Source organism: Schistocerca serialis, chromosome 8 (genome assembly GCF_023864345.2).
Source record: "Schistocerca serialis cubense isolate TAMUIC-IGC-003099 chromosome 8, iqSchSeri2.2, whole genome shotgun sequence".
Taxonomy (NCBI): domain Eukaryota; kingdom Metazoa; phylum Arthropoda; class Insecta; order Orthoptera; family Acrididae; genus Schistocerca; species Schistocerca serialis.
In genome coordinates, this window is record NC_064645.1 from 474069646 (window position 1) to 474076837 (window position 7192).

General features: G+C 39.1%; 1 pseudogene; it reads right to left on the reverse strand.

Annotated features, from left to right (window-relative positions):
* Positions 1-5753: 5753 nt before the first annotated feature.
* LOC126417386 (5S ribosomal RNA) lies at positions 5754-5871 on the reverse strand (annotated as a pseudogene).
* Between the last annotated feature and the right edge of the window lie 1321 nt (positions 5872-7192).

Here is a 7192-nt window from a genome sequence, read left to right on the forward strand (position 1 = left end):
AGTTGCCACTTGTGGCTATTATATTGAATTTTATTCAAGAAAAGTTCCATACTGCTGTATGTTTCCTTCAAAATAGCGGCATAAGCTGTTGGAACAGGAAGATATACATCGGTATAGTAAAAGACTACTGCTTTAATGCTATTTTGGGACCATTGACGAATAGTCACAATTCCGCTGATGTACGTTTAATTCTCATAGCATTAAACAGACCATTCACATAATTGCAGTAACAGAGTGAGACTTCATGTCAAAGAATGATGCGAAGGCAGTCTGACGATGTTGAAAGAAACAAACCTTAACATCTTTGTCTAGTAAATTCTGCTGTTTCAGACATGAGTCCAACAGTTCAGCTTGTGCCTTAGAAAGATTCAGGTCCCTAAAAAGGTCATTAAAATCATTTCCTGTCAGGAGTTGTGGCATCATTTCTTCATAATCGAAATCAGAGTTTTCATTCTCCATGTCTGTACTAGGTTCAAACTAGGTTTCAACTTTAATGACCATGTCTCTGGAGGAACGAGAAAAGGTAAGAAGAACTGTGCGGTACAGATCGAATAGCTGACTTGATGGAGGGATACTTGATCATCTTTCTAGCCTTGCTCATCCCTGATTTTTTAACCATGCAGAAATAGCAGTCATCTACATGATTGATTGGTTCCATCCATATCATCTGAATAGCAAAAGGCATTGCAACTTTACCTTTTTTCTCCACCTAACCATTAAATCGAGACGAACAGTTCCCACAGACAATATGTCGTGCCCATCTTCAGTCCTGATCATGCGATTTGCACCTGAAATAAAGATAATACAATTTCATCACTACAGGTTTCACATGTTGTCTGCATGATTTAATAGTGTACTCCCCACAGATATAGCAGAAGTTATTACATTGATTTAAACATACTCTTGACATTGTACAAATGCTAATATAAATGCACCACTGAAACGAAAAGAAACACTTGGCATAAACTGTATTTAGATCACACTACTCTCACTTGTGAAGCCTCGGCCAAAGTAAGCATATCCTTGTGACTAATAAGAACATGGTTTTCAGGAACAACAAACAATGAGTCACATGTGCTGTTGCTATGAAGTAAAAGATTAATTATAAGAAAACTTTGTGGTGGTCATGTCATGATGGTGGCCTTAATAGGTTGCATTTCTTAAGAACTCTACTTATTTGCTTTTTATAACTATTCTTATGTAATGAAGTATTTTTAAAACTGAGTGGCTGTACTGTATGTGGGTCTACATGACCACTCTACTTAGAAACTTCAGATGCCATTCAACATGAGGGCATTAGGGCACGAGTCTACAAGGCAAGCCTAATACACAGCCTGTGCGTTGAGGCTAGAGAAACACTGCTAACCGTCTGGTAGACATTCCTCATGGTGGACATGCATATAATGCCCAGTCAGTCACCTCATCTCTGGCTTTTACTTTCTTGTCCATCCATCAGCAGACTGAATATATGTAAATGGCAGAAGAGCAACAATACTTTTTAGGGTTACAGCAGAGAAGCAATTTTCAGAGTTTGGTGTGATGGACCTGGATGTTTTAACACAGTTGAAGCAAGTACCTTCCCTGGTTTGTAGTTAGACAAAGATGATATTTAAACGTGACAAGGTACAAGAAAACTAGTACACCATATTTTATGAGGGTCACCCAGAAATTAAGTTTCGCTAATTTAGTGAAAAAAGAAAACAGAGTCACATGAAAAACATTATTTACAACAGATACAGTGATGATTGAGCTATTTTTTGCAATAATAACCACCAGAATTGAGACAATTGTAGTATCATAGGATCAACTTTTGTATTCCTATGTTTTAGAAGTCTGCCACCTGGAACCAGTGTGTTGCAGTGATTTTCAGCTCTTCGTCATTGTGGAAATGCTGAATGGAAAAAATGGAAATTGCTGAGAGCAAGATTAGGAATATAAAGTGAATGATCAGACACTGCGAACTGTATGTGAGTGAGCATTGTCACTGATCAGCATAACACCTGCACTGAGCATCCATGCCTCTTGTTTTGAATGGCCTACTGCAGTTTCCTTAGTGTTTCACAGTAACTGTCAGCATTCTCTGTTTCGACTCTGGGCAGAAAGTAAATGAGCATAATTCCTTTCTTATATGAGGACATCATGCACATCACTTTCCACAATCAAACAGCCTATTTTAACATTGTCTTGACCAGAAATTCACTGTGATGCCAATGCATCAACTGCTGCTTGGTTTCTAAGTTTAAGTTAGCAATCCATGTCTCACCACCTGTCATCCTGTTGAGGAACTCAAAGCTGTAATCAGAGTACTGTTGCAGAAATGTCAGTGTTGCTCATAAGCTATTCATTTTGTGATTGTATGTAAGGTTTTCGGATATCCACGTGGCACACACTTCCTTTATCAGCAGATGCTTCATGAAAGTTTGGTGCAACAAGGAAAATGGCTGCTGAGATCTATATTCATGGAGCAATTGTTCTCCATAATGCACTGCTGAACCAGCCCACAAAGACATCACGGATGAGGGATGGATGCACATGGCCCTCTTCAGTATAGACACTTCGATGACCTTCAGAAAATTGGGTACACATGTGACATCTCTCTGCTCATGATCTTTGGGCCATACAGCTGACACAGCTGTCAGTCAATTTTATTGTGCATTAGAAATTTTATTACAGACTGAACTTTGCAGTCGGTGGGAGAAAGAATAAGAGCCCCCATTTTCCAAACACTGATGCAGTGCTATTGACAACCGTGCTTAAAATTTCATCATCATTGTTGTCAGTTCAGCAGAGGTAAGATGGTCATTTCACCATCAGCTTCTCTTTATATTTACCTTCCCTCACAAATGCTCCAGCAAATATTTAGATATTCGTATTCATTGTTATCCAGTTGATAATTTATTGGAATGAATGTTCGTTGAGGATGACGTACATACATTTACTTGTTATTAGCTACAGCAACTAACAGGGCCACTTTAGATTACTCTGGAACGTTCATGAAAGAATTTAGCACTGTGACATTTCAAGGGATCTTTGAGGCTACATCAGGAGGAATTGGCACTGAGACACAATGTCCACTTCAGGATATTTGCAACATAATTTTATCGTTTTTACTTGAAATGTAAGTATTTTCTTATTCTGCTCACATATAACTGAAAGTAAGCAGAAATGAAATTAACAGTAATGGAAATTCCTGGATGGGAAATAGTAGATCGATGTATGGAGCACAGAAACACATAATAGTAAACAGCTCCCACATTATTTTCTGAGCACTAGCTGTTTTTGCAGCAAAAGTACACACATTCAAATACAACCACAAACAGTCAAATGCACACTTTTGTGGCCACAGAAGGACTGATTATTGATACTCGATTATTGAAAACAGTTTTCTGAGCTGATGGAGGTAGGGAGTGGTTAAGGAAAGACACAGGGAGCTGGAAGTGGGAAAGATGCAAGTCTTTGGGCACATGACTCCATGGCTGTGCAACAAGGCGAAAACAGATGTAAGAAGAGGAAGGGTGGGGAAGAAGGGAGACTGACCAACACTCCTATGGTCACCCAGTATCACCCTGGACTTGAAAAGCTCAACTACATCCTCCACCAGGGCTTTGATTACCTCTTGACATGCCCTGAGATGAGGGATATCTTACCCAAAATCGTACCTACGTCCCCCAGAGTAGTGTCCCACTGTTCACCCAACCTAAGGACTATTATTGTCCATCCCTATTCCAGTTTCACTCTCAGTTCTGCCCCCCCCCCCCCTCACCTCATGGTTCATTCCCTTGTGGTCAGCCAGAATGCAAGACCTGTCACATTTACCTACCCACCACTTCCAACCACAGTTCAGTTACTGGCATTTCCTACCCAGTAAAGGACAGGACCAACAGTGAAAGCAGCCATGTTATATATCAGCTATGCTGCACTTACTGTACAGCATTCTTTGTGATCATGACAAGTAACCAACTGTCTACTTGCTTGAATGCCCACTGCCAAACTGTGGGAAACTGTAAACTCGAACATTCAATTTCTGAACATGCTGCACACAACAACACAAATATCTTCAACAGCAATTTCAGTATGTGGACTGTTTTGATGCTCCCTTCCAGCAGAAGTTTCTCTGAACCAGGCAGATGGGAACTTTCTCTCCAACACATTCTGCACTCTTGCATTACCCCTAGCTTAAACCTCTGCTAACCTGTTCCCACTGGCTCGCCTTGTCTTTTCCCTACACATTTCTGTCCTCACTACTCCTGCTCTGCCCTGATCATGCACTGCCTTCTTCCATCACTCTTCTTCCCTCCCCCCTCCCTCCTCATGTGGGCCTCTCGCTCCCTCTCTCTATTCCTATCCCTCTCACTCCTATCTCCCATTTTCAACCTCTCTGCCTTCTCTCTCCCCTCCCTTTCTCCCTCTTCATCTTCACGTTTCTCTCCTTTTCTCCCTCCCCTTTTCCCCCCTCAGCTCCCTCCTTCTCCCCCTTTTCACTCTTTTTTTTTTTTTTTTTTTTTTTTGTATCCTTTGTACTCTTTTTGTCTTGTTGTACAGCCACAAAGTCGCCTGTCCAAATACTTGCTCTTTCCCACTACCGTCTCGTTGTGTCCTTCCCTTCCCCCATCCCCACCTCCACCAGCTCAGTCAACTGCTTTCAATAATCAGATATCAATAATTAGTTGTCCTGTGGCCATGGGAGTGTGTGTTTGGGTGTCTGTGAATGTATGTGTAAATGTATGTACTGTTGCTAGAAAAAGAGGGAGTTCTTGGAAGTTACTGTGAATGATGTTTTGTTGTAAGTGTTCCTGCATTCCACTTATTGATCTGTTGTAGGTGAGTGATTGCCTTTCCCCTATATTATGTAAGAAATGAAACTAAACTGTTCATCTTGTTTAAAGTTTTAATTCATAATTATTTGGAATTAAAGTGGTTTTCTTGAAAAACCTTTTTTTGTGTAACATGAATATTGCAGTTTGAAAAAACTAAAGTTTCTTTCACCCATACTAACATTTTTGTACCTATCGTTAAGCTATATTAAGAGTTATTTGTATTATTATGAGATAAATAAATGCTTTGATATGTTAAACACAGTTTGTCTTCAACAGGAACTACAACCTGAATTTTGTACCAAGTTTGCTGTTCTTATGAAGAATGCTCTGAAATACATTGCATCTTACATCACTGTTGACGACAAGTACTTCTTGACACTTCTATCAGTTTTCAAAGAGATTGTTTTGGTAAGTGGTTAGAAGTTAACGTAGTTCAAAAATTCATGATGTAAAAATTAGCAGAGTTGAGGGCCAACATATCAATGTACAAATTAGCATACAGCTTCTTGAGAAAGAAAAAGAAAATGTGTTAGAAGAAGTGTATGAAAATGTTTTCAGTGAGTGGGATTTCAGTGCCATAGTAATTATTTTACTTGGCTTTCATTAAAGAAAATACTACAGTCTTCAGCTATTCATTCATCACTTGTGGTCTGACTCTTTTTAGCCATTAGCTACATAATAAACAGAGGCAATACAGAATTTCTTATTCTGCTCATTTACAACTGAAAATAAAAGCACTCCGTCTTCAGGCCACAAGTGGCCCATCGGGACCATCCGACCGCCGTGTCATCCTCAGATAAGGATGCGGATAGGAGGGGCGTGTGGTCAGCACACTGCACTCCCGGTCGTTATGATGGTTTTCTCTGACCGGAGCCGCTACTATTCGGTCAAGTAGCTCCTCAGTTGGTATCACGAGGCTGGGAGCACCCCGAAAAATGGCAACAGCGCATGGCGGCCCGGATGGTCATCCATCCAAGTGCCGGCCACGCCCGACAGCACTTAACTTCGGTGATCTGACGGGAACCGGTGTATCGACTGCGGCAAGGCCATTGCCACCAAATGAAAATAAGCAGAAATGAAATCAATTCTCTATACAACAGTGCTTCATAAAATGTCACGGGGCAACATGTAAAACATGTTATATCAATTGCTGTAAGAGTAATGCAGCAGTATTGTCAGAAATCTAGAAGGTGTTGAAATATAGAGGAAGTTGTAGGTTTAAGTAAATGGGTAACTGGCAACTGTACAAGATGAGGGTTCCTAACAGATATAGATAAATATAGCATATGAAACTGATTTGTGATCTCTAAAAAATCACCTATATTTATTATTAAGGTATGCTATGAAATAATGTAAGTGTAGAAAACTAACATAAGTGCATTATATGGATTTCTTTTTTTATTTTTAATAACTAGTAAAGTTGTTTCAAGTTTGAAGGGGATCATATTACTCATGTATCTGTGAAGTCACTATCTGTCTACTTGTGTATCTTTATTGACATCTGGAAGGCTGTTTTGGGTGTCATAAAGGTGAGTAACTATTGCAGATTTATGATCTACATTTAAACATGGAACTGATGTGTTCATTATATCATATGGCAAATGATCTACCTCTCATAGCTATGTAAAAACTGGTAGAGAGTGGGCGTTTGATGGACACTTGGTTGCTTATGTTTGTCAAGTTTGCTGCAACAATGTAGAAAGATTTTTTAAAAAATTAGCTCATTAAATGTCATATTGAGACATGTCTTCTGAATTGAATGACAGTTTTACAAAAGGCTCTTCAGGTGGATGGAATACCGAAATATTTTATGTTTTATGGTTTTAGTGTCTGCTAGTAACAATTTTGTTGAATCATTTATTTCTGTTTTCTTTCTTTTTCATGTTATTAAGGCCCTGATCAGTTGTGAATGGTAAATATGCATTATTAGTGGATATTTGTTTGCAATTTCATTACCAATACCTTGTTGTGCAATTGTGGCTTTCACTACCCTGTTAATCATACTTACTGAATGCTGCTGGTTTTCGTGTAGAGGGAGGGAAGGAGCTGTCACGTATAATTCTATCTGTAGCTTTCTATATATAGTGAATTTGTGTTTGTCGTTTTTTCATGCAGAGTGTTGGGCTCAGGAAATTTAATGTTTTTTCTATTTAAAGTTCAATGGAAAATTTCATATTAGAATGGAACTGCCTGAAAAGATTACATTATTGTTCTACTTCTGTTTGATACCCCAGAAAGGTACAATAATGTTCTTTACATGTCTTTAAAATTAAGTAATTGCACTCACTAATGCATGATTTTAACAAATAATCTGATTTTCTGAACGATAGGTAACAAGCCAGAGAGACTTGATCCTAAGGCTGAACCATCTGGCT